General features: G+C 39.0%; 1 pseudogene; it reads left to right on the forward strand.

Moving 5' to 3' along the window:
- Positions 1 to 44: 44 nt before the first annotated feature.
- Positions 45 to 27,696, forward strand: LOC134299731 (protein maelstrom homolog; annotated as a pseudogene).
- Positions 27,697 to 27,999: the final 303 nt, after the last annotated feature.

Below are 27,999 nucleotides of genomic sequence, written 5' to 3' on the forward strand. Positions count from 1 at the left end.
CCAGCTTGCAGCAGGTGATTGAGGAAGACTGCTGAACAGACAGGATGGCAGGTAGCAATTTGATCTGTGAAAGTACGTTCAGTGGGAATTTCATTTCCTGCCCTGCAAACACCCTGATTGACCAGGCCAGGGAGAGCATCCCTGCAGCCAGTATGAACACCAAACTAGAAGAGCCAAAGATTTCTAGCTTGCTCCACTCCATGCATTCTGGAGGAGCAGAAATGGAGATGGATGTGAGCTGGGAATCATGCTTGCGTGAATGTGAGAAACCAAAAAGGATGCCGCTATATACATTTTTAATTGACCAGGAAGAAGAGCTCCCATGGACTAGATAGTCCTTGCCTTCAGAATAATTACATTGAGACCAACTGACAGAAATATGGAACAATTTTCTAACTGATAGGGGCAACAAAATCTGGATTTTGGTACAAAAAGTGAAAGATCTAAGTGAAAAATGTTTGTTATTTTTTGACCCTTTAGATCAGTGGTTCTCAACCTGTGGGTCCCCAGATGTTTTGGCCTTCAACTCCCAGAAATCCTAACAGCTGGTAAACTGGCTGGGATTTCTGAGAGTTGTAGTCCCAAACACCTGGAGACCCACAGGTTGAGAACCACTGCTCTAGGTATAGAATAGGAATGGAGAAAATGCTCCCTGCATAGTTTTTAAAAATTACTTTCAGGTCCTTTTGTGCTCCCCACAACTCAGAAGCCACCTCTTCTGAGTCTAAAATAACCCACAGAAGGCCAAAATATTGTGAAAAAATATTCCGATCCCAAAGGGCTTGAGGGTGGGTGAGTAAAAATAAACACATACATGAAATCAGTGCAGTGGGGTGGCAGTCCTTCAAGGTCCCCTGATGCCAAATTCAGTCTCCTAACCTCCTGACAATTCTTCACTCCTTGTATAGAGTATACTGGTAAATGAAAGAATCGTTTACTGAGCACATTCCCCCATCATGGCTGCCCTGCTGACTAGTACAGTTGACCCCCCCACCCCCACCCCACATATCCATCGATTCTGTATCCAGAGATTCAACCATTCATGGCTTGAAAATATTCCCCAAAATCCAAATAAACAAACCTTGATTTTACTATTTTTATAAAGGATACTATTTTACTACACCACTGTATATAATGGGACTTGAGTATCAACTGGTTTGGTATCCATGGGGCATCCTGGAACTAAACTCCAGCAGACACTAAGGACTCAGTACAACTCAGTTTTTTTCTACTGTTATTCTCATGTCACTTGCAAATACTGTCTGTCAATTACTAGCTTCATAAACAATTGAAATTCTCTGAAAAGGTATAGGTCTGTCTTTGAAAGTCCAAACTGATCTAACCCATCCATTTTATTTCTTAAACATTACATTGTTGATTGAGATTCCCTCCTCCCTTTGCAAATTTATTTCATGTCCTTTTTCAAAGCTTTTCCTATTTATTACATTAAAAATACCAATACAGAGAGAAGGAGAAGCACCTGAAGTGTTGCTCCTTTTGTAGAAGCAAAAGACCTAAAAAGACATTAGGAGGGTTTATGCTGCAGATACCATTTCAGCTATAATATTCTTCCTCTTGTACAGGCACAAAAGATACAGAGGTTCACGAGTGTACATTTCCTACTTGACATGGCTTATTCTACTTCTGCTAATCCCTGCTGACTATTAAATGCTGGAACCGCGTAGGATTACAGGATAGAAAGCATCCTAAACCCAGCAGCCAAATGCTTCTTGTCATTACTGTGCATATTTCACTGTGTATATTAGTGATACAGGACTCTGCAGGTAAGAAAACATTTTATAGAAATGCTTTACAGCTTTTAGGCAATAGCAAGTGGGTTTACAATTCTAGTGAGGTTCTGAATCATTCACTGGGATTTTTAGAGATTGTTCCAGGAGTTGGGCTGATGGTGAGTCTCTATGGTCCATATACAAGGGTCTTGTTGGGCCCTTTCACACTGTGCAATTATAGCACTATAATTCCACTTTAGACACTATGGCTGGATCCTGTGCAATCCCAGGTTTGTGGCTGGGAGTGGGGGGATCTATTGCTTTTTGGCTTAGAATTCTAAACACTCCTCCCTAAACTACAAGTCCCAAAATTTCATAGGGTTTCTTAATGTCAGTTAAAGTGGAACCACTGTGCCATAATTGTTCAGTGTGGCAGGGAATGTAAGCCGTTGCTGGCTGCACCTAACAGTAAATAGGCTGTATGCATGTACCATCACTTCCATTGGGCTCAGACATGAACTGAGATAATATCAAGCTGAGAAAGAACAGAAAAGACTAATATCAAGATCCTACACTGAAGCTGCATAGTTTAGAGTGGTTCTCAACCTGTGGGACCACAGGTGTTTTGGTCTACAACTTCTAGAAATCCCAGCCAGTTTACCAGCAGTTAGGATTTCTGGGAGTTGAAGGCCAAAACATCTGGGGACCCACAGATGGAGAACCACTGGTTTGCATCTTTTTCATGCGTCATTCTGTGCACCCCATTGTTGAATAGCAACATCGCACAACTGAATGTGAAACCTAGTGCAGAAACCAATGCACATTTCCATCCACATCAGTACTATGTGCACAGTTCCATTTTTCAGTCCTAAACTAAATGCAGTAGCAGCATCACATCAGACAAACCCCACAGTCTTTTCTGTATTAGAACTAGAATGCATATAAGACATCCATAGAATTCTGGCCAATAGATACATTGCCCATTGGTCGAGCACATACTTTGATTTATCAAAAGGTATTAAATAGAAGCATGACTCTAATTATTTGTACTGTATGGTGAAGAAATCCGGAGTTTAGATTAAACGTACAATTTTCATTTTAAGTGGGAGTAATTATGAGCTTTGACTCTATTCTCCCTTCGATGCATTCTTTTATAGATTAGAGTACTGCCATTCTGGGAGCAATTTAGCCTTTTTTGCATGCTTTGTCTGAACTTTTCTCAGCCTGTCATACCGTGTACTCCCTTGATGTGAAACATAGCTCTCCATGAGCATGTAATTCGTAGGCAAGAGAATTCTGGCTTCAGGTAATCTAAATGAGAAAGTAGTAGACCTGGTTCTTTTGTTCCCATTAATCAGGGAAGTGTGTAATGTACAGGGTGTAAATAATGGCAGAATTAGAAGCCTTTAATCTCTAATTACATTATGGGAAGTTGTGTATGAATAAAACATAACAGAATGTTGACATAATTTGTAGCAGGCATTAATTGTTCTCCCTCTCAACTAGCTGATCAGTGCTACAATTTTGAGGGGTTAATTAATTAAAACAAGTTAGATCACTTTCTTTCGACTCTGCAAATTTCAGATTACTCACAATATGGAGTCTGATCACACCCACCATTACTGCAGGTCTACTGCATGAACTGAGAAATCCTGCTAATGTACAATAATAAATTTCTCACAACTATTTAGAAAATGTGCATAATAAGTTATGTCAGATGAACATTTTGCAAATGAGATTTCTGAAAAGTGATTAGTAGGAAATGTGACTCCACAGATTTGGCACATTTCCAGGCGCATTAGTTAAATTATTTTCTTCATGACTTAAGTGATGGAAGTTTTTTTTCTTTCCTTTTTTTAAAAAAAATAAAAAATAAATCCCATTTTGCACTGTGCCAGAATTGGCATGAATTTCCAAAGCTCATTGACCAAATTTTAAATAGTCTGTCAACTTTTATCTTGCTAAGTAGATAGGGATAATTTTAATCAGTGATCGTGCTTTGTTTTAGATTGCTGATATTAATAAAAAAAAGAAATGACAGCTGCTTAGCATTTTGGAAACCTAGCCAGTGTTGATGATCAAGTTAATTAATCTGGGTTTGGAAACACTGACCTCATTCAAATGCAGTGCTACAGTATGGGTTAACATTAACATGAATGAGCCTCAGGCTTGCATGTTACCCCTCCACTCCAGGATTCATGAAAAGGAGAATAGAAGCTTTCTTACCTGTTTCCAATTAACTACTTTTAGTCCTGTATCTGGATCCTAAATTGTGGATAACTCTAATGTTTTTTAAGCATGCAAGCTTCATAAATTACATCTTGAAGTCTGTTTGTTTCAGTTAGTCATAGGGATGTGTGGTTGGGGGGAAGGGGGGAAATTTAAATATGAAGCTAAATTGTGGCCAGTCAAAAATCAAAGGGAAAGCCTCCAGTCTCTATCTCTTGTTTGCACTGGAAAGAAAGGGGGATGAATTCATTGTCGCATTAGGCCCAAATAATGCTGTGCAGTTAGTTCCAGAGCTTTCCCTTTCCGCATGCTAGTTTTTGAAATCATTGCTGTCACACTTAATCTTGAATAGTTTCAGTTAATTCACAATCAAAATATGGACAGTCTTCATGGAACATGACAGTTTTTGTGTGTAACAAGACTTGACTGAAAGACAAGGGGGGGGGGGTGCGTGAGAGAGAGTAAGATTAGGCCTGGATCCAATATACAGGGTTGAGGAAAGTTCAAAGAGAAAATTTCATTGAGGGTGGAAGAAGAAAAAAATTAATATATATCCCCCCCTTGTCTGTCTTTCCCTATTGTCCTCAGTGATAATGCCCTTCATTGATGTCTGAAGCCCCCCCCCCCCAAAGGAGCTTTAGGGACCAGCTTCCTTGAAAAAGGAATGTAAAAGCGAGTTATGCCATAATATCATTTACTATCATTTCTTTGCCATGTTTTGTACCTGTATGAAGATAATTATAGCATTAAAATCATGAGCTAGAATTGCCTGTAGCACCGTTCAAATGTTTTCTATTTGAGTCTATTGAGGAGAAATGGGATATGCATTGTATCTTCTCCTTTCTACCTGTGACCCTTCTGTTTCAAATGGGAAAGGCAGATGCAGAAAAGTGTTCAGGTACACAGAAATCTTTTTTGATATAACACTTTTCCTGATTGCAGGAACATTTAGAATAATGGTTCTCAACCTGGGGTTCCCAGATGTTTTTGGCCTAAAACTCCCAGAAATCCCAGCCAGTTTACCAGCTGTTAGGATTTCTGGGAGCTGAAGGCCAAAAAACATCTGGGGACACCAGGTTGAGAACCACTGCTTTAGAACTATACTTAGGTGAATATGGTTACATCTTTCCTTCAGATCTGCCCTGCAAAGATATTATTCTTTACCAGGGCTGAGAATGATAAGGCCCTTCAGATCTTGTTGGACTGGAAGTTCCATCATGGTTAACCACAAGGTAATATAGTAGTTAAAGATGCTGGGAAATGCAAGGCAACAAGATCTAGAGGGCAATATGTTTTCCATTCTTACCTTCTACAGCAACTCCCAGAAATCCTATCAGCTGGTAAACCGGCTGGGATTTCTGGGAGTTGTCAGCCAAAAACATCTGGGGATCCCAGGTTGAGAACCACTGCTGTACAGGTTGAGATATTGACCTGATTGTAAGTAATCATATGCATCTGCTCTTACATAGTTCATCAAGGCCCATAAAATGAAATATACTCTTTTGTAAAGGTACTTGAAGGGTTTAATTCTGTTTGAACAGTGGAACAACAAATCTTAGCATCTTTGAAAGCCAGCTCAGCAAAAAATGCCTCATTTGAGATTTGTAACAGGGATGTGTGTGCATCACATAGTACCTTATTTTAAAAGGATGATAATGAGATTTTACCAGTGATATTAATAATTATCTTTTTCACTGGTGATATTAGCTGTATCAATGCAAATTATAGTGTTGAATTGGCTTCAGACAACATTCAATTTTCTTGGGTAATAACTATTGAGGCTCATTCATATACCACTTGATAGTGCAGCAATGGACTGTATTTTCCCAACTACAATAGACCCACTGATATCAATGAGATTTACATTAGTACTGGATAATGTAACTCCTATTCAGTTCAATGGTTCAATTTTATATGGGATACAACTAGGTTGTTCCCAATAGAAGCATAAAATCACAGAGTTGGAAGAGGCCAGAAGGGCCATACAGTCCAACTCCCTGCAGTGCTTCCCCCTCCACGTAATTCAGTTTAGAGCCCTCCTGATCAGATCTCCAAGACTCTTAGCAAAAGTATTCCAGCTAACTGTGAGGTAGTAGACATAATGTGCCAGACATCTATTTTCATGAAACTGCAGACAAATCTTCAAGAAACTGAGACAAAGGTCCAACATGCCAATTTTTCCCACTGGTGTCCTCTGAGGAGCCAGTTACGATTTTTCTCTCTCTTGATGATCCTTCAGCTGGGAGAACATGGTTTCAGTTTTCAGATGTCTTGGCTGGCAAAAACAAGCAGCTGGTGGACTCAAATCCCACCATAACATATCTTCCATGAGGGTCTTCTCTTAGCTATGGAAATGTTGTGTGCCGTAAAGCAAACCCTAAAGCAAAGTTATCACAAAGGGTTTTTTTTTTTGCTAGATTTGTTCAGAGAGAATTTTTCCTTTGCCCTCCTCTGAAGCTGGGAGAGTGTGACTTGCCCAAGATCACCTAGTGAGTTTCCATGATTGAGTGGGGATTCAGAGAGTGGTCTTCAGAGTCCTAATCCAATGCTGAACCAGTACACCATGCTGACTCTCTGAAAATACAGTACATCCCATCCAAATAGTGTCCTAGCAGTGGAGACTGGTAATACCTATGGCAATAAGGCAAAGGATCAATTCTGAGCTTTAGTCTGAACTATGCAGGAGTTAATACCTAGCATGCTGAACCTATTTTAAAATAGGGTTCCACACTTTAAAATGCTCCTTTAAAATTGCAGGTGAAATCCAGGGTAGATTCACTACTCAACTGCCATGGAAGCCACTAGCTGCCACTGTATCAGGCTTTCTTAGTATTATTTGTGGTATGGGTCAAAACAGTTTGGTCCTCAAGGTGAACAAAGGGACCTAAATCTTGTGAGTTGCCAGGTAAGCATTAGATAGCTCAGGATGCCTTTTCTGAAAAATGGCTTTCCAAAGCCATCAGTTTTAAACTAGAGAAATGCTGCATATAAATTCCCCGATATAAAATGCTATTAAAGGCTTTGGACCCCTCACTTCCATCTTATCTTTGTCTATTCATAGAATAAAGATGAATACTAATCTAAATCAGCAATTGCAGACAGTTTGTTAATTCAACAAAGCACACCAGGACATTTTAATCTTTCAGTAGACCCGCTGCTGCTAGAAGCCTTTGATGACAATTTGTCATAAACAACATAGAGATTAGATTAATGATTCACTTTCTTAGAGCATTGTCAAAAATATGATAAAGTTACACCTTTTAACAGCCCTGGGACCCAAGTTTGCCATGAACATAAAGGTATATGGTACAACTAAAACTTTGTTCCTGTGGCTTTTAAAATGCCGGCAATGACTTAAGATGCTTTTTGCTAGTAAAAAGGTTTATGATGGATGCTGTAAATTGGGATGTGGATATGTGCTGATCTATTTCTCAGTAAACAAATATAAGTGAAAGAAACAGTCTAGGTTTGATTTTGATTTAAGTAGTAAGGGCCTGAAACAAACAAACAGAAATTATATAAACACCAAAATGAAGTATTGATTAAATGCTTGAAGAGAATTTCATCTTAAATATATGGAACATTAAAAGAGACAAGAAAAATTGTCATCTAGAACAGTGGTTTTCAACCTATGGGTCCTCAGGTGTTTTAGTCTTCAACTCCCAGAAAACCCAGCCAGTTTACAAGCTGTTAGGATTTCTGGGAGTTGAAGGCCAAAGCATCTGGGAACCCACAGGTTGAGAACCACTGATCTAGAACATTGGTTTCTGAACATTGGTCCTCTAGGTGTTTTGGACTTCAGATACCACAATTCTGAACACTTGGTAAGCTGGCTGGGATTTCTGGGGTTGAAGTCCAAAACACCTGGAGGACAATGGCTGGGAACCACTGATTTAGAACTTTAAAAAATAACTATGAGGCACATATCCAGAAAACAGTTAAGTTGGCAAACTAGAGGAAGACAATGTTGTGTGATGACATGGAGGACCTTTTTCCAAAATCCTCAGCCATGTGCAGCATAGTGAGACTTCATGGAATCAGCTACACTGGTGGAATAATTCATCCACCAGGAAGCCTTTTGTCCTATGTAATTATAGCACAATGGTCACATCCTACTGAATCCTGGAATTGGCTATATGATTCTCAACCCCTCTGGTGCTTTGATTAATGACAAACCCAAGGATTCCAGAGGATGCAACCACAACAGATAAAGTTTGCTATAACTTTACAGTTTAATTCTATAACATTACAGTGTGACTACAGTGTAGTACCTTTAAGATAGTACAGCAAACTAACCGGCACCCATGGGATTTGGTAGATGCCAAATAAATGTAGTTTCTGGTTGCACAAGAATTACTATTAAAAATAGGCCTAACTAATACTATATCCCATACTATAACAAACCATACAATCAGTATTTACTTAACATTAACATTGGAATACAGTAATTAAAAACAAATGAAGATAAACGTAAATTAATTTTACTATAAAACGGATTTTATTTTAATTTTTATTCAAAGTGGTATTTCTTTGATTTTTTTGGCCAGTTGCTTGAAATTTCCAATTGCTTGAGTTCCAGTTAACTGGGGCCCCTTCCACACAGCTGTATAAAATCCACATTGAACTGGATTATATGGTGATGTGGACTCAGATAATCAAGTTCAAAGCAGATATTGTGGATTATCTGCCTTGATATTCTGGGTTATATGGCAGTGTGGAAGGGTCCTGAGAGTCTATTGTACACGGCTCAGTTGTTTTTTGTGCCAGACACTAACATGGCCACATTTCTAGAAAGAAGCATATCACATCCTAGTCAAAGATTACATCCCCCCACCCCACCCCAACATTAATATAAGAAGCTATAGTTATTTTGCCATTTAGGTAGTTGATAATTCAGGCCACTTCCTTATTCACATTTCAAGAACTTGCCTCCTTCAGTGCACAGGTTCTGAATGTTAAATTGCTTTGTTACAATACATTGCATAAGCTGTATATTTTTGTAGCTTTTCAGGTATTAACAGTCAAAAGAAATTTGCACACCTTTAGATCATGCTATCCTCCACTATAAACCTTTCTGAGATATATCAATTTCCTTTTCAGGTTCTTTTTGACATTTAAAACATTTCCTGGTGCCATCCATGTACTGCATCTTTGCCTAGTTCACAGGAAAAGTTTCAGTAAATCCTGTAGAGTTTTATTTTCAGCTTCCATAGCAAGGGCAAACTTTAAAGCAGAGGCAAAGGTTAACTGTGGTTCAGTAAGTAGTTTCCTCTGCATTTCCTGATCATTAATCCTACAGAATAGCCTTTTCTTAACATCTGTGTCAGAGTTACACCAGAACTGCTATGTTGGGGGAAAAAGCAGTTCATGTGGAAAGGTTCCTACTGTCTCTCTAGACCACCTTGATCATGAGTTAAATATGAATCACTCCACTATATCACAGAAAGTAAGTTTAAAATTTCTACTTGATATATTTACCAAGTATCCAAACAATTCAATTTCCCTTCAAACTATAGCCAAGTACCTCATACTATACCAAGGTCAGTAACAGAATGTAACACACTCTGTCCCACACCAGGCAGAATAGTTTTCTTTATGGAATTCCTGAAAGTACAATTGGCTATTGTGAGAAATAAAATGGTTGACAATCACATAAATCAAAGTAGTATAAATCAAAGGTGTCTTGCATGGCTTGATAGAAGAGACAGCATAATGTGAGAGATATTAAAAAACAGGACATGGAAAACAGGACAGCCATTGAAGGTGTTTCAGCAGGGGAGTGGTGTGCTCTCTGGAATCGGCTCTGGTGATTAATCTGGCTGCTGTTCCCTGAACCAGTTAAAGTTTCCGGGCACTTTTCAAGGGCAGTCCCACATAGGGCACATCACAGTAGTCCAAACGGGATGTAACCAGTGCGTGTACCATCTGGCTTGGTCAGATTTCTCCAGGAATGGGCACAGCTGGTGCACTAGTTTTAATTGGGCAAATGTGATCCTGGTCACCGCTGCCAACAGGGCTTCCAGGCTTAAGGCAGAATCCAGAATCACCCTCATACTGCAACCTTGGGATTTCAGGGAGAGTGTAACCCCGTTCAACTCAAGTTGTAACTTTATTCCCGGTTTGATCTTACATGTGACCAGCAGTACCTCTGTCTTATCTGAATTGAGTTTCAATTTGTTTCCCATGATCCAGTCCATTACTGATCTCAGGCAACGGTTGAGGTGTGAGACTGCTTCCTTGGCATCTGATGGAAAGGAGTAATAGAGTTGGGCATCATCCGCATACAGATGGTAGTGAACTCCAAAACTCCGAATGATCTCTCCCAGCAGTTTCATGTAGATGTTAAATAACATCTATCCTGCTCTCTCCTAGATCATCCATCAAGCAGTTTGGATCTAGAAATGGATCTAGAAAATCAGTGTCATCCAAAAAATCATTGGAGTTGTTTGGCTACAACCCAACTACAATGGCAACAACCCATGGAATCGTAGGATTTCAAGTTTTAGAGAGGGACATTTAGAATTATTAGCATAGAGGCCTAGTACCTTATCAAACTAGATGTTGACTATTTTGATAAAAAGATACTTGGTGCATCAACTACAGATCCCATTCTGTATGGGTAGCAAACAATGACACTGCAAATTTCTCCACCCATTTCAATATTCTGCCTATGACATTCAGGCCACATAAAGTTATCAGCAAATTATATATGTACCTGGCTCTCCTATTTCTGCATCAACATCATTTGCATTTCTGGCTTCCATCCTCACAAGGCCCTAGGCAGTGTTAAACGGCAAGTCTGCAAGGCACACAAAAAATATTATCTATCCTTTCTGCCTTTTAAATTCTTGTAATCAACTGCGACAGAAACATAATTAGGAATAGGTAGGTTAAAACAGAGAAATAATTGGATTTTGCATAACTAACATTCAAAAGAGATTCAATTTATATATTACTAGAGAGAACAAAAAAGGAAACAGGTTATTAATTCTTTTTTATTAATGAATTTAGCATTGCTATGCAGGTTCTCTGTACAGCAGTGGGCAAGACCTAGAAGGGAGAAAATCTGAGTTTCGGTGGTCAATTAGGATTCCATCTTTCTGAGGTCCCATCCAATAGGGTTTGAGTGAGTGTTGATGCACTGAGAATCCCATTTCTCAACTATGATTGTTCCTAAACTAGCTGGGATTAACTTGGAGTTGGAGTCTCCCTAAGTCAGCCTCTCAAGTCAATCTTGTGCTGCAGAACCCCAACATCCCTATTTCTAGTACCCTGTTGGGAGTGACTTGGGTATTCATATCTGCCATTGGTTTGTCCCAAATTGTATTTTGCCATATTCAAGTTCTTTGACAAACTTGGGGCCATGTTTGTGGGGCTGGATGGGAGAATGGTAATCTGGGAATAAGTTTTCTATAGTTCAGTTGACATGGATAGATGACCAATGGGAGAGTTTTAAATCTGTTGAGATTTATGACCTCATCATACTTATTGCAATCAGCATCCTAGGACACTTCCATGCCATCTTGAGGATGGAACCTTATGCTGGCCATCATGTGAGGGTGATCTCGCTGTGACATCTGTCACCCCATTGATTGCCAGGGTTGATTCAGCTGATCTGGCTGGCTAGGCGGGTGTCACCTTCCTCCCTCACCCCTCCATGTGTATCCCTCCCGAAGCTGCATGCTCAGTGGAAGAGGACATTGTCCCAGGTATAGAAGGAGTGTACCGAGGTCTCCAGTCTTCGGCCCCAGGTATACGATAGCTGCGCTCCCCTGCTAGAACCTCCAAACCAGCTCAAGCTAAGACATATATCTTTTAGGCTAGTTACACTTTTAAAATGTAACTTTTCTGACTTACATACAAATTCAACTTACTAACAAGCATACAGAACCTATCTTGTTCATAACTTGAGTACCGTTTGTATATAGTTTTTTGATGTATTTGTTTTTACAGATGTCTGGTTTTATTTCAATTCTTGTAGGTCCTCTCCATCTGATTCCTTAAGCAATGTTGCTAGAAACTTCACATTTCACATTTCTTCTGATACTCTTTTTATAGAGACTTTCCCAAGTTCTGCTGAAGCTTTCTCCATGCAAAGCTGGTTTGAACATGTTTTTAAAAAGACTGATGCAGAAAGTAGTAGGGATGTCATATAGAACTTGATGTATCATTATATTCAGAGTTGGAATGAAAGCATGGGTTTTATTGCCAGTTGCACCGGGAGGACTTTCTTTGTGTGTCCTGTTGGCTTCCATGTTTTATTGTGTGGTAAACCTGTTATTTGTTTCAGTCCAGATTTAAAAGAACTATATAAGGGGTTGGGTCTATATTATGAATAGGGTTCTTCAATTAGAATTCCTCCTTCTAAGCCTGGCTTAAATACAAAGGAAATTCATTGCTCATTAACACGTAAGCCACATGCCCCAACAGAATTTTGCAATGTGTATCCTTTGTCTCTGCCTAGAAAAGCCACTGGTATGTATTGGAGAAATGTCAATAGGCGATATCTTGATTTTCATTACATGTTAATGTGGAAATGAAAAAAGACTTACAAAGATATTATCATATTTATTATCACACTGTCTAAACCAGGGGTCCCCAAACTTTTTAAACAGGGGACCAGTTCACGATTCTTCGGACTGTTGGAGGGCCGGACTATAGTTGGCCACTGAGCAATAATAATAATAATAATAATAACAGCAATAATAATAAAAAAGAGGGTTGGAAGAGACTCTTTGGGCCATTTAGTCCAATCCCCTTTTGCCTCTGTGCACCAAAAGCAGAAGCAAAGCACCCCTGACAGATGGCCACCCAGCCTCAATGATGATGATGATAATAATAATAATAATAATAATAATAATAATAATAATAATAATAATAATGGTTGTAAGAGAAGAAGAGGCCCCTTGGGTCATTTAGCCCAACCCCCTTATGCCCTTGTGCCGTGGGGGCCGGATAAAAGGCTTCGATGGGCCGCATCCGGCCCCCGGGCCTTAGTTTGGGGACCCCTAGTCTAAACTTTACCTTAGAATATAACATGTATCATTTCATTATCTGCATGATGGATCCAGTGAAACCTAATCTTACATGGACTCTTATTTTGTATGTAAATGGCAACAAAAGTATCTAAAAGTGGACTGATAATACAAACATAGGCTATAACAGAATCACAATACAGTAATCAAATCAATTTGAACAGAAAAAGGCTTCTAGCCACTTCTAAGTTTGGTATATTCTAGGGTGCATCTACTGTAGAATTAATGCTGTTTGACTTTTTGTAGTATTACAAGGTCTTTAGCTTTCTATGCCAAAGAGGCTGGACTCCATAGCAATAAATCATGGCAAAAATTGGTGTCAAACTGCATTAATTTGACAGTGTAGAGACACCCCTGATCTCAGGTTGTTTTAGGTTGCTTATATAATCCCTGAAGGGACAGAAAAATGGAATTCAGACCCACAAATTACTAACTGCTGAATCTAAATTGTAATTGACAGTCATATATTTCTGTGAAATTGAGCTGAGGAAAAATATTAGTAAACATAGACATTATAATGATCCTTGGCAGATAGCTTTCAGAAAAGCTCTGCAGCAAAAAAATAAATAAAAATAGCTAAACCCTTGAAGGAATTATCTTCAAGTGCTTTCCATCATTAATGAAGCCAACGAAGCCATAAATGACATGTAGATATGATAAACAGAGGCACTAGGGAAAAGCCAAGTCCAAACAAACTCATGGAGAGAGCCAAGGTCAACTGTCCAGGGTCAGAAATGCCAATTGTCAGAGAATGCAGCAGAACAGTGAAGAGTCCAGTACCAAGTTATAAACACATTATTCAAACAACAAAAATGCCAGAACCAGAAGTCAGATTACCAGAAGTCAAAAGTCAAGAGTTTTTGAATAACAAATTGAGGAGCACCAAAGTCTGGTTCTAAGACAAGAGTAACAGGAGTTAAATGCAAGCCAGGCAATGACATCCACTGCAGTGAGTCCCAGCTCTGAAAGCATTTTATCTTCAGATCTCAGCTGTTGCTTGTTTAATGATCATTTCTTTGCTAATCTCTTTCTAGCTTATCCCTCAGCTTTGGACCCTTCTATACTGCCCTATATGCTAGGATCTGATCCCAAATTATCTACTTTAAACTGGATTAAATGAGTCCTCATTGCCAGATAATATGGGATAAGCAGATAATCTGGGATCAGATCCTGGGATATAGGGGTGGTATGGAAGGAGCCTTCCTCTGGAGGAGCCTGCTCAGAATGCTGGGGAACGATCATCTTCAGCCGTGGCTGAGCTAGGCAAGGCAGACTGCTGGGAGCTGCTGATCTCCGTCTCCTCTGCTGGCCCTTCCAGCAGCTCCTTGTCTTCACGTCTGAGCTAGCTTTGATGGTAGAGACATCAGTAGTATGAATTACTAACTGCAACATTGGTGTATTGAACCTTGTGAATTTTTACACCGTATTTTACAATGAAAATGACACACACCCATGCTTAGTAGCAGCTCTGTGAAATCTTGCAAGAACAATAATAACATTGTGAAAAACTATTTTAAAAAGTAACATGTCTCACAAAATGTGTGAGATTGCTTTAAACCCACTTTACAATGAATATTTTAATTTGCTTAAGATAATTGATCTTTTTAATATTAATGATGTTTAATACTGTTTAAATGTGTGTATATTTGTATATTTAAGTTGTATTGTAATGCTTTAAATTGTATGTCAAGAGTCAGACTCCAGTTAACAAACAAAACAGAGTTTATTCCGAAGATAAGCCAAAAAATAACATAAACACAGAAAGTATCCTTGAAACACTTCACTTATCAGTGTTTCAAGAGTAGTTTGGACAAAAATAACAAAAACAAGCCACGCTATTTTCCCATGCTGGCATTCAATAAAAACTAAAAAGACGCTTCAATTCAGCTTTGGAGAACAAATAAAGTTGACTGCAAGAAAATATGCAAAATAAACGAAGGCTTGAAACCTTCCAGAAGCTGCAGAGTATAACTGAAAGTGCAAAAGCCTCTTTTGGCTTCAAACCATTTCTGAAAACACACAGCCGGCTCTGCGGATTTAAAGGGACAGTTCCCAAAAGAAAAACAGCAAACTGGCTTGAAAACAAACAAACTAGAAGAGCAGTAAACTGCTTCCACAGTGCAGATAACGCCGAAAGCTTCAAAGGAATGATGAATAGCCATCGTCAGGAGAATCCAAGGTCAGGTCAGGAGGCAGCAGCAAATTCCGGAAGGCAAACCAGTAGTCAGAAGCCGGGAGTAGTCGTCAGTCAGAGGGCGTAGACAGAAGCCAGGTCAAATTCAATCCAAAGTCCGAAGAGGGTGCAGTCATCCAAACCAGGTCCACGATAAGACACAGTGAGAGCCAAGCCAGATGGTATCAGCAGCTAGAAATAGTAATCAGAATGCAGTCCAGGGAAACCCACACAGTTCCATCCCTCTGCTGCAGAGCAGTCCCAGATAACTTAAATCCGAATCACAGTCCAAGTCCAGTCTTCACGGAAACACAGAGATCCCAATGGCGCCTCAGCAACACCTTGCCACACGCAAAGTGCAATGGCCAAACATTCCCATTTTATTCCCCTTCCTCCTGGGTGACCAAACACTCACACCCAAACACCAGGTGTCCCAAATCTACTCAGAGTCTGAACTCCACACAGCTAGAGCTCGTGGATCCGGAGTACCTAGCAATTCGTCGGAGTCCCAATCATCCTGCCCACACTTAGCCCCATGAACACTTAAAGAACCATCCTCCCTTCTCCAAGCATCCCAAGTGGGATCAGCTCCTGCAGAAACCCCAGGTTCAGTAGTATCCATAGGCCCCAAATCCCCAGACATCTCCGGTGGCTGTGCCCATTCAGTGCCCACTTCCCCAGCCACCACCTGTTCCTCAGCATCCATTTCCCCAAACTCCCCATCTGAATCTTCCTCAGAAGATCCCCCATATAGTTCTCTAAGTTGCTTCCTGCACAACTCCTCCAGTGAACCCTCATCACGAGGGTTTTTTCTTCCTCTTCGAATCCCATCACCATCAACCATAATCCCCGAAGGCACAGTCGCAGCATTGTAAGTCACTTTAAATCTCTGTATGGAGAGAAAAATCAGTATATAAATAAAAATAAAAATAATGATAATAATAATAATATGCAGTTTTAATAACACCACAATAACAACAAGAAAGGAAGTTTGTCACCCCCAAGTATTGATTTAGGAGTTATTCAGAAAGAGATTATAGATTAAGATGGAATACAGGCATTATTTTATTTTGGATTACAACTATGAAAATTTCCTAAAATTTCCTAATTTCCAGAATTGCCTCAGGATTCTTAGAGCAAAATCAATAATCAAATTTCCCAAGGTTCGATCCTTTGTGTTTTAAATACAGTGGGTCCTTGGTATCTATTGGGGCTTGGTTCTAGGACTCCCCGTGGATAAGAAAATTCATGGATGCTCAAGTTCAATTTTAAACAATTGTATTATAAAATGGTGTCCCTAATCTAAAATGGTTGATTGAATCTGTAGATACAAAATCTGTGGATATGGAGAGTTGACTGTATACTTTCTATAAAAATGAAGAAGAGTTATTGCATTCATGACAACTGGACAAATTGTATTATTACTGATACTGCCTTGTGGCATGAACTTTTTAAATGGTAGTAGCAGTCATAAAAATAATATTAGAAAGTGGAACTGAAGTGCTTAACAGCTTTGATAAGCTTATCCCGTGTACATTTGAGAGACTGGCACCAATCACAGCTGTCTTCCTAAGGCTATTAGTAACCCTGGAGTGGAGAGGGAGATAGGACATTTCACTAGAATCACAGGTTAAACCCTCAATTCCTCCACATTGTAATCTGATGAGAATTAAGACTTTCCATGCTACATTTGAATCAAGACATCTGAAATGCAATTTAAATTAAGCACAAAGAACGAATAGGTTTTCTAAGAACATATTGAGTTATACATGTTATTTAGCTCTTAACTTTGGACTAGAGAGGGATAGTCTCCCATTTTTCTCATCTCACTTTGAAATGGGCTCATTTTTCTTGAGCCTTATCAAATAATTTGTGGGGAAGGTGGGGTGAGGAATGGTCTATTTTTCAGACCTTGAAAACCCAGCACCTTCCATCTGCTTTCTCAGTTGAGGAGTATCTCTGCTATACCAGTATAAAAGAACAGTAAAGAAGCTATGTTTCTAAGGTGAAACTGAAAAATAACTGAGAATACATCCCACTCTTATTATGGACATAGGAGATAGAGATCTCAGATTGACACAGTTCTGTAAAACAGTGCTTCTTAAGCAAGCTGATGTGGAGAATCTAACCCACCCCTATATGCTAGGGACAAGTATTATATTTGTATCCAATGACTACAATGGATTCATTCTTTCCTGGAAATTCTCTAGGGGGCACTACTTTAAACACTGTATTTCTTCAATTCTAAGACACACCTTTTTCCTATGTAAACATCTCTAAAATGGAGTTTGTCTTAGAATTGCAGGTGTAGCTTATGTATTTTTGGTGGTAGTGGTACTGAAATGAGGGATCATCTTACAATTGATGGCGTCCTACAATAGAAGAAATACGGCAGCATTGAGCTAAAGTGTGTTTCATAATTGAGACTAAAATGTGTATTTAGATAGGAAAATTTGGGTCTGTAAAATATAATCCCAGAAACTCTAACTGCTCCAAAGCATTTCTCCTATAACACTTCAACTATATTATCCTCAGATGGAAAAAGGACTAACGTCTCTAGTTTCTCCATATTGCATGAGAGAATGTAGATGGAAATGTATGAAATATTTATTCTTTATGTTGTCTTTCTCTAAAAGTATGTTCCAAAAACGTGTGATGCAGGTAGGGAATGCTTCTCCATTTAGTCTTTATTACATCTCAAAGCCTTATCCTACAGGCTTGGTTTTTGAGTTTCCCACACTAAGACCAAGTTCACCGAGATTTCAGTCTTAACAAAGGATTTGAAAGTGTGGAGGAAAACACATACCACCACAACTTCTTGCTTTGGCAAGAACAATCTGAATTATTTCTCTGTTGCCTCATTTTTTCAGCTGCTTTTTAAGTGTCCTGGGTTCTTTCTCCTCTTCCTATTTTTCCCTTTGTCCTCAGCTTACTTCAATTGCTGCAAGCTAAATATGAAATTCAAAAGTAGTTTGCATTCAATTAGTTCAGTAGGGATGAGAGGAAGAGAGCCTAGACTTTGATCCTTCTCAGTAAGCTCAAGCAAAAGTTAACAAGTTAACCTTTTCTGGCTTGTGTGTTTCTACATTAGTTACATCCAAATGTAAGACCTTTGAGCTTCATGAATACCCTACTGTTGTGAAGGCTGTACTGGTTTTCTGACTAAGGAGCTGAACTAGAACTTTTAGCATAGAATTCTAAGTATCTCACTAAAGAACAGAACTCGGAACTTTGCAGGCTAGAGCCGTGAGTTATAGAGGAATCAAACTTCTGTAACTGTGTAATGTACGTCTTAGAGTATATGTGTGTAAGAGTTGTGTGTGTTTGCTTGACTACATTGTCCTCTGTGTCTGGAATAACAGAGGTTTGAAATATACAGATGTTCTAAATATAAAATTACTTTCCTTACATGATTTCAACATTAATAACTATTATGTATGAGATATAGGGTGTGGTCAGAATGCTACAAGTTGAGTCTCTTTTATCTGAAATGCTTGGGGTCACAATTTTTTAGGATTTTGAATTTCCCTCTGGTTTTTGGAACACCTCTGTTTGCATATACTTAGGCCCCTTCTACATTGCCAGATAATCCAGGCTATCAAAGCAGAAAATCCACATTATCTGCTTTGAACTGGATTATCTTAGTCTACACTGCCATATAATCCAGTTCAAAGCAGATAATGTGGATTTTTACAGCTGTGTAAAAGGGCTTTAGTGAATGAGGGATGGGGGAAAGGGGGCTAGCTACACATCCAGTATTTGCTGACTGTTTCTCTTGCTCCATGACCACAGAAATGGTAGCATGAGATCTCCTTGAGAAAGCCCCAGCATGCTTGATATGTGTAACAAGTCTTATTTCTTCAAAGAGGGAAATGTTGATGGCACCAAAATGTTTCAGGTTTTAGAATCTTTTAGATTACAGATTTGTGGAAAAGGGAGACTCAACCTTTATTTTTATCTTGTTGATATATTGTAACGCCTTTGTTTTTTTAAAGACAATGTTTCAGCAACACTTACTTAACTTAGCAGCTTTGATATGTGTGTGTATATGTGTGTGTGTGTGTGTATATATATATATATATATACACACACACACACACACACACACGCGCACACATACATTCTCTCTCTCTCTCTCTCTCTCTCTCTCTCTCTCTCTCTCTCTCTCTCTTTTTCGTGTCAGGAGCAACCGGAGTTGCTTCTGGAGTGAGAGAATTGGCCATCTGCAAGGACGTTGCCCAGGGGACGCCCTGATGTTTTGATGTTTTACCATCCTTGTGGGAGGCTTCTCTCATGTCTCCGCATGGAGCTGGAGCTGATAGAGGGAGCTCATCCGCGCTCTCCTTGGGTTGGATTCGAACCTGGCAGCTTTCAGGTCAGCAACCCAACCTTCAAGTCACAAGGCTTTTATCCCTAGGCCATCGGAGGCTCCTCTCTCTCTCTCTCTCTCTATATATATATATATATATGTATACAGTAGAGTCTCACATATCCAAGCCTCGCTTATCCAAGCCTCTGGATTATCCAAGCCATTTTTGTAGTCAGTTTTCAATATATCGTGATATTTTGGTGCTAAATTCGTAAATACAGTAATTACAACATAACATTACTGCGCATTGAACTACTTTTTCTGTCAAATTTGTTGTATAACATGATGTTTTGATGCTTAATTTGTAAAATCATAACCTAATTTGATGTTTAATAGGCTTTTCCGTAATCCCTCCTTATTATCCAAACTATTTGCTTATCCAAGCTTCTGCCGGCCCGTTTAGCTTGGATAAGTGAGACTCTACTGTATATATATTCTCTCTTGTGGCAACATAATGCTCAGGTGTAATAAAATTGATGATCCCATAAAATAAAATTTATGAAACCATTGTGAATTCAATATATTTGAATACACCCAGTTATGTTTTTGTTTATTCCCATAGCAGATGTTTAATTTACAAACCTTGCAATTACTCCAGCTCTTCCAAACAAATAAGAGCAGATTAGTCAAACGTTCGCATCAATTTTTATGTTTATCATTAGTTTTATGATGCCTCATGAATATTCAATGATAAGAAAAAAGACTATCATTCTGGTACCTGGAAAACCCCAAGATGATGTTTTGCATCTCTAAATACTCCTTCCTCCACTCTGGAAAGGCTATTATTATATGTCTTCTCTCTTACTACTAGAATGGCTTATGTGCTAATGGGGAGCACTCAAAAGGACTGTTGATGGAATTTGCTTTGCATTCATAACATTAAAGAGCATCTACATATGTGTGCTTTTCTTCCTTTAGCCTTAATTTTGTTTCTACGTAAAATGTTAGAGGTTATAGTGTTTGAAGAATAATAGAAACTATGTTAAGTAGAAGTTAACTGAGTTTATTTTATTGAGTTTGTGTTAAACAATTAAAATAAATGTATTTGTATTGGAGGAAAGAGATTTGCCTTCAGCTGGGAGGTTGAAAATCACGCCCTATTTCCCTCTTCTCCCTAGTTTTCTTTTTCTTTTATTTGTCATTTTATTTATTTATTATTTCTTTTAATGTAGTATAGGTTAAGATAGTTTGTGGTTTATTAGTATTAATACTTATATGTGATTTATATTGTTAAAATATGTTTGTGGTTATGTGTGTTTGTGCTTAATAAAATGTTATGCAACTATTGGGGTATTTTATGTCACACAGTCCTTTTCACCAAAAATTATTTTTGATAATAAAATATTAAAAATAAATAAAATGGGCTCAACCTACACTATAGAGACACAGCAGTTTGACTCTCATTACAGTCTCATTGCATGTTGTTCACAAATACAAAAATGGGAGACAGGACAATACCTCTTCGCACACCTTCCAGGCACACATTAATAAGCACACTCATGCCTGGCAGCCCTGAATCATTAATCTCAGCAAGACCAATAGCTAGTCACTCTGAGGAGGAAATGGACCCCATCTTTCCTTTTGGGGCACTGTTGAAGATCAGCACTCTTGCATACATCCATGGCATCAACTGGACCACTTGCTATGGCATTTCCTGGATAACATAACCTGGCCACTGCCATCCACGTACTGGTGACTTTGTGATTAGGTTACTGCAGTGTTCCTTACTTTACACCACCCCTAGAGAAAAATGCATCAGTCCAATCTCTATTGAATTCTTTCTCATCTCCCAAACCTTTGAGTTTTAGTTTAATTTTTTATCTTTTTTTTACATATTTTGATTTTATATATTTGTTGATTTATTTATTTTATACTACGTGGTTTGTATTCAAATTAGATGATTTTGTTTTACAATTGAATTGTATAAGTTTTTTTGTACATTATTCCTTCTTCTCTTTCACTCTCTTTCTCACCTTATATATTTTACATTGAACATCTTTCCGGGGCTGACTGGTTGTTGTGGTTGTTGTTGTTGTTGTTGTTGTTATAATGATAATGCACCATATACATTGATGGTCCTGTAAAATTTGATGATGATATCAGCTGATGACAGCATGAGACCCACTCCTGTTCTTGAATGACTTAGAGCTAATGAGTTTGATGTGCTCTTTACTGGGAATGGGTTGACAGTATTACAAGCTCTTTATGAATCTGGAATAGAATATTCACAGGGCTGTATTGTCCTGTATCCTGTTACATCTGAAACAGTGGTACCTAACGGGTTTTGTTTGGTTGAAGTATTGCCCAGCCCTTGGAATTGCCTCCCAGAGTTGTCTCACAAATTGCATACTTTCCACACCTATAAAATTATATCATTTCATCAAGTCTTTTAATCAGAGTAGCTCTATTTCTTTCATTGTTTGATTTTGTGTTGTTATAATTCTGCTGATATGTTTCTTTGTATTAGTTTTTGTCTCATTTAATACATACATTGGTTTTCCCTAATTCTTTTAAAAGTTCTTACTGTATCTTTTTTATTTCAGGGTGAAGATCATGTGGCCCTCCAGATAGTGTTGGAATGTACATTTGTCAGTCTTTGGACCTCATCATTTTGAGGTTGAGAAGCCGGGAAACAGTGGGGAAAACCATGGAGCAGTGTCACACTGCATTCCCTTTCCATCAGTGGTCTTGAGATCCCTTTCCATGATGTTTACCCACTGTCTTTGGTTCCTCCCATTTCCTCTTTGGCTGTACACCCGACTCCTCTGGGCTCCGTTTCTTTGTGCTGCCAGCTAGCTGCCAGCATGGAACGCAATGGAGCCCCACCAGAAATAGCCTTGCTTCAAATGATGGGCTCCAAGGGACTATGTGCCGGCAGCATGTCAGCAGCACAGAGAAGCAAGGAAAATACACTTCAGTATTCAGTGGGATGAGGTCCCTTGTGAGCATGCCTAATGCAAGTTGGAGTTCAACAACATTTGGAGGATTTTGTGCATGGTGATGGGTTAGGCATATTTTGCAGTATAGGCTAAGTGTAAAACACTGAGAAACATTAATTTGGATCTCCAGCCTTCGGCCTGTCTCATTTACTTTCCCACAAACAATATTCCAATCTTTATCCTTAGCAATCCAGTCAGAGAAATCTCCAATGAGCATAACTTTTTATGCTGCAATACTAGCCTAAATTCCTATAGCACAAAATTCCCATACCCACATAAAGGAATGACCAGCTGACTTTACCACCCAACAAATAGAATATAAAACCTTGAATTCTGGCCAGGGCTGGTAGTCTGAGCAACCTATTCCATTGGGTAACACAACTGATACTCTAAATGACACCACCCTAGACTCACATCTATAAATATAAATAATTTAGGACCTATACTCTATACAATTTAGGACCTATACTCTCTTATATTGATTCAAATCTGGCAGGCATTCTGTTTGTTTTTTAAAATGTCTATGCATTACCCATCTCATTGTCTTTTAGTGGTTTAATATTTAAAGACCGGAAGGCACAAAGCTCTGCTTGTGATTCACAGCAGTCTGATCATCATGTGTGTTGCCTAAATGCATTAAGTTCTCTGGAGAGTTATATCTAAATAAAGCTTTCTGTAATCACCAACAGAGATTAGTTAATGTAACACCACTGCAAACAGGGATTCTCCAATCCATCACCTTTCAAGAGCTGGCTTTATTTATTAAACACAGGCAACTTACAAAGGGGAATAGCTTTCTTAGCAGTGCTCTCTAGGGATCTCTCAATGCCCTCCCTTTTCTTTTTCCTCTTACTTAAAATTCACTACAGGAAAATCCATATTGGGCATAATAGAGATGCTTCACTAGTGTACTTGAAAGTTTGATTGCCATTAGTTCTTGCCTTGCACAAAACAAATACAACTGAGCAATGGGATGCTCTTTTCTCAGATTTCATTATCTCTTTTGTTCCTTTGATGGGTCTTATTATACAACTTGTTTGTTGTGCATTGTGTAACTGCTGTCCCTGCCACTAATAACTGTTTGGCATGTTGTGCTCTTTCAACTGCGTCCACCTGTTCTTGGCTTGGTCTCGTGCTGCTCTCTTCACCAGCTAACTGCCAGGTGTTGTCTGCCATGCTGTTCTCCAGCTATTGGCCTGTTCTCCTGCTGACAGCTTCGCAATAGCTTCCCCTCTGCCTTCCTAATCTGTGCTGAGTGATGGGCATGGCTTTATGGCCCAGTTCATGTAGTATTATTAATATGTTTCATCAGCATGCCATTCTGATGTGATTCCCTTTCATTCAGTGTGATTTTCCATGTATTGCTTTGAACAAAGATGAAAAGAAGAAGGTAAACAAACAACAGATACAGCCATAACCACAATCCCTTTACAAAATGAACAATTATTGATAGTTGGGATTTCCTGATACTTCCCTAAAAAGATCTCCTACACTTTAAATGAGAGTATTGTTTGTGTTTTTGCATTGTGACTTTCACCTGGGTTATTTGATTGGGCCACTTGGTGAGGGGTATTGATATTTTAGCTACACATTAATAAACATGACTCTCAACATTAGCATTGGTCATAGCAAGGAGAATAACATGGTTTGCTTTGAATTTCAATGGCGCTCTTGACACTTCCAGATTGACTTTGAGTAGACATGACATATCTGTAGCCAGGGTCTCCTGCTGCCAACTGAATCCAGCAGAGATGTGCTGATCTGTCACACCCGCCTAAAGGTCAAGCAGAAGAAATGAAAATGGACTCAAGGGTACTTTAGACCATGCCAGCTGGGTCTTTTTCCATTGTCTACAAAATGTAGTGTTAAACAATGTTCAGATTGTTTCTCATCTAATGTGCTTTTGATTATTCTGTCCTTGCCTGCTTAGTAAATTATTATGTCCTATTTAATACTTAGAACGGAGCCCTATCTCCCTCTTTGCAGAGACAGAGCAGCAGCAGCAGCAGCAGCAGCAGCAGCAGCAGGAGGAGGGGGAGGAGGAGCTCGCCTTCGCCTTCACCTTGCCTTAGGGGGTCCCGCCATGTCTGGGCACACCAGAGCCAGGGGCATCAACCAGCCCTCGCAGCAGCACCACGATCTCCATGCTGGAGACACTGCTGCCACCAGAGCACTGAGTGAGGACCAAAAAGAAAAGTATGCAGAAATAGCTCGTCAGTAGAAAGCTAAGACATCAGAAGTAGTAGCAGCAGCAAAGTCACCCAGTGAAGATCCAGCACTTCTTCCCACATAAACCCAGAATAGAATTTCTGCAAACCTCACAGGTCCTCTTACAAAGAGAGATCATGATGTGCTTGAAACCTCATTCTAGTTCCTGAATATCTTGAGCCGTGGAATGCTGCCCCGTGTTTGCAGTCAACATTTTCTCCCTTGTGAAATTGGCTGCATCAAATATTCTCTTAAGAAAGGCATAATTGCAGAGTTCCATTGTTTTATAGATCCTGGAGAGGTGCCACAAGGCTTTCGCTTTCATTGCCAAGCTGCAGCCGATGCTACACACAAAGTTCCTATATCGGGATTAGACTTTCCAGCCACAGATTGTTCTGTTTTGCTTTGTGAACTTTACACATTCATCCAGCCATGTTGGGGCACCTGGCTACTTATATATTGTAAGTCTGATTATCGCTATAGAGTCAACTGGTGCTTGAAGCACATGGCTGAAGTAAATCATCTGGAGCTTCGCAATGTGGAGGAACTTATTGTAGAGTTATATTCTCAAAAACTTCAAGAAGAACCTTCCAAGACCTGGGTGTGCAGCACACTGGATGCCTCTATGTGGGACTATTCGGCCAATACTAGGTGTCAGTGGCATGAAGAAATTGATGTAATATTCTGTGCTCTTGCTACTTGCAAACAAATTGTATAGTGCATCAGCAATTCTCTGGCACCTATATATGACATACAACTGACCACAGCTCATTTACCTCTGTATGAGAGACCATCCTCAAAAACAGTGAATGCTAAGACAGTTGCATTGGATGCTAGACGTTTTCAGAAAGCTGAGTGCACTGTAAATAATAAGCACATCCAATCACCAAATCAGCATGCAGGTACTGGTAATTATCCTGCAGGAGTGAAGACAATGTGTGAACCAAGTACTAGATGCGGGAGAGGAATTGCACGGCTCTTTCCACAAGCGGTTCAGCCGACAGAAGCTCATACTAAAGTGCCTCCTGGCAAGGACAACTCTTTTTAGGATTCCGGCCATCATTGATAATTGAAGTACATTACTCTTATGCTTTTTTTGCATTAAATGTTTGTTGTCCTTAACAAATATTTGCTTCCTATTATTTGACATTTCCCCAAATATAAAAAAGTAAGAAAGAATTAAGTTCTGAACAAAGGATGCCCCCAGGCAGGAAGAAGCCAGGAGATGAAGCTATTCAATGCTAATTAAGGTGATTAATTACAACATTCACACTGGCCTCCCAGCTGACAAAGAGTTATTCTCTCACCCTGGACTTTCAACAGATATATAAACATTCCTTGCTTGGTTTTCTCCATACCCCACAACCTCTGAGGATGCCTGCCATAGATGTGGGCAAAACGTCAGGAGAGAATACTTCTGGAACATGGCCATACAGCCTGGAAAACATACAACAACCCCAAGAATTAAATTGTTCTACAGCAGGTAGTAATGAATATTTTTCAGTGCCTTTGGAAATTTAGTAGAAATTAGAGAAAATGGGGTTAAGCGAAACTAGTAGTAAAGCACTCTTAAACCATTTCTGAACTGGTGAAGATTGTTATATGCATTTTGCATAGAGAAAAGCTTTGCACCTAGTATTCTGTGGTATCATACTTGCTCTGCCTAGAAAATAAGAACCCTGCAATTATTTTTATTTGCTTTAATAAATCATTCCATTCCCAAAGCTCTAATGTGTTTTCCATTGTTACTATAAAAGCGCTTAAATTCGCTATATATTGTACAAATAGAATCAAAGAGTTGATAGTTAAAAAAAAAAAACTAGAAACACTCCCTCCCCCAAAAGTTTTGAAGTTCTCATTTAGTAGAACAATGTAGTTAATCCTCTTATCCTTCCTTGATGTAATCCAAATTATTAAGCATTCAGAATACTTAAGACGATAGACCAGTTTATATTATAAATTCAATTATAATTAAATTTGATTTGTTCTATGTATGTTTCTTGGTGTCTAAATATTTTCAAGTTAAATGGAAAAAAAATACCTAGAACAGAGTGAGGATTCCAAGCGTTCATGGATTTGTCACACTATCTGTTCTGCTTGTTTGCCTTTCCTTTGTGTGTGTGTGTGTGTGTGTGTGTGTGTATGTGTGTGTGTGTATGTGTATGTGTGTGTGTTAGTATGGAAAATAACATCCAAAACAGCTGAATGGGATTTGTTAAGGCATTAGAAAATGCCTAAGACTGCAAGATGCTTATAAACCTATCCTCTGTATACCTGCATTTTAAGACACCTGGCTTGGATGGATGAATAATAAACTTCAGTAAGTTTTGTAATATCAATTCACCATATAAACTTCAAAAGGTTTGTAATACCAATGTTCATCATTAGTGAAACTGTTGTGTGCTGTTATTTACATAGATATACACAGCATCCAAAGTGGTAGCTTATGAAGGGTGAAATATATTATGGTAGGCACAAGTCGTGTAGAAAAAGAATGTCTTCCTAGTATAACATGTCCTCTACTTTCTTTCTGCATCTCTCACATTATACACATTTTTCTTCATCAGCAATAGTTTGTTCTGTGGACAATGTAACAATGTCACATCATGAGTAAGCAACACTTAATTTTATGGCGAGAAGGGGGGTATTTTCCATGTTTAACATGTAATTTGGCTCTGATAGATCTTGCCTTTTCTTCTCTTCTGCTGATTGTCAGGGTATTGTGTATTGTGAAATGTTAAAATCAATCTGGATCCAGCAATTATGGAGTTAATGAGAGTCTGCTATGATTGATGTATCACAGGACCAATGGGGTCAAGTGTGTTTTGACCGGGACTTACTATCTTGTTCCTGTGGAATGTAGAGGAAGGAGTTTTTCCTGTGTCGAGCCGAGAACAGCGATGAGCAATGTGCTGTGTGTATGCATGAGTGCTTTCGGCAAGCACTCATGGAGGAAAGGACTGAATTTGCTCTGTCTGTAAATAGATCATGTAAATAAAGTAAATCAACAGTTGGACTTCGTCTGCTGGAGTGAGTTTGTCCAGTGCTGTTTTCCACACGGGGAAACAGTCTGGAGAGAAGGAGGTGAACCGGGATGGTGAATTTTTGGATTTCACTCTGTTACCCATCATCCCCGCTGACACTGATTTGTGCAAATACTATTATGACAGGACTCCCATGTGGTGAGAATTCTCATTGTTGTGTAGCAGGCAATTTCCCTGAAACATTTATATAGGTCATGCTATTTTTCATAACAAGATGGAAATGCCTGATATTTAAAACAGGATGTTACTACATGTGAAGGTATCCTTAGAAG

This window comes from Anolis carolinensis, chromosome 1 (genome assembly GCF_035594765.1).
Source record: "Anolis carolinensis isolate JA03-04 chromosome 1, rAnoCar3.1.pri, whole genome shotgun sequence".
Lineage (NCBI taxonomy): Eukaryota > Metazoa > Chordata > Lepidosauria > Squamata > Dactyloidae > Anolis > Anolis carolinensis.